Here is a 362-nt window from a genome sequence, read left to right as displayed (position 1 = left end):
TTTGTGTTTTTCTGTCTTCTGGGTAAAAATGTCCAGAGATAGGAGGGGAGCAGAGGCTGAGGAGAGGGAGATGGAGGTTGAGGGGTCAGAGGAGGGAGAGGGAGAGGTTGAGGAGACAGGACAGAGCAGGAAGACCAAGACAGGGAGGAATGTGCGCTTCTCACATGATGAGAATTGTGTGTTGGTGCACAATATCATTCCCTGCTACGAGGTGATCTTGGGGAACCTGGCAGCCCGGACTCCGCTAAGGCGGCGCCACCAATTGTGGGGGAGAGTGTGCGACGCTGTTAACGCGGTGGGCCCACTAAAGAGGACAGTGGCGCACTGCCGCAAGAGATTTTCGGACATTAAGAGGAGGTTGA

The sequence above is a fragment of the Mixophyes fleayi genome, chromosome 3 (genome assembly GCF_038048845.1).
Source record: "Mixophyes fleayi isolate aMixFle1 chromosome 3, aMixFle1.hap1, whole genome shotgun sequence".
Classification (NCBI taxonomy): domain Eukaryota; kingdom Metazoa; phylum Chordata; class Amphibia; order Anura; family Limnodynastidae; genus Mixophyes; species Mixophyes fleayi.
Note: the sequence above shows the minus strand (reverse complement) of the source record.